The sequence below is a fragment of the Lithobates pipiens genome, unplaced genomic scaffold (assembly GCF_037356315.1).
Source record: "Lithobates pipiens isolate NorthernLeopardFrog02 unplaced genomic scaffold, aLitPip1_a1.2 Scaffold_16, whole genome shotgun sequence".
Lineage (NCBI taxonomy): Eukaryota > Metazoa > Chordata > Amphibia > Anura > Ranidae > Lithobates > Lithobates pipiens.
The window spans coordinates 413,539,018-413,539,737 of record NW_027507748.1 but is presented as its reverse complement, the minus strand read 5'-3'; positions in this window follow the sequence as shown (position 1 = coordinate 413,539,737).

Genomic DNA, 720 nt, shown 5'->3' with positions numbered 1-720 from the left:
CCTAAGGTTCAGTCCTGGGACCCTTACTTTTCAATATCTTTATGAATGATATTGGGTCTGGGATCAAAAGTAACATTTCAGTCTTTGCAGATGACACCAAGCTATGCAGTGGAATAACGTCCTTACGGGATGTCTCCAATTTACAACCCGTCCTCAATGCTCTGTCTAATTGGGCGACTATGTGGCAGATGAGGTTTAATGTTGATAAATGTAAAGTTATGCACTTGGGGGCTAAGAATATGCATGCATCATACATTTTAGGGGGAGTACAACTGGGGGGATCCATAGTGGAGAAGGATCTGGGGGTTTTGGTAGATCAGAAGCTCAATAATAGCATGCAATGCCAAGCTGCGGTTTCCAAAGTGAGCAAAGTCCTTTCCTGTATTAAGAGAGGTATGGACTCCAGAGAGAGAGATATCATTTTGTCCCTGTTCAAATCATTAGTAAGACCTCTTCTGGAATATGCAGTTCAGTTTTGGGCACCAGTCCTCAAAAAGTATATTGGGGAACTGGACAAAGTGCAGAGAAGGGCAACCAAACTGATAAGAGGCATGGAGGAGCTCAGCTATGAGGAAAGATTAGAGGAACTGCATTAATTCACTCTTGATAAGAGGAGATTAAGGGGGGATATGATCAAAATGTATAAATATATAAGGGGTCCATATAGTGAACTTGGTGTTGAGTTATTCACTTTACAGTCAACAAAGAGGATAAGGGGGC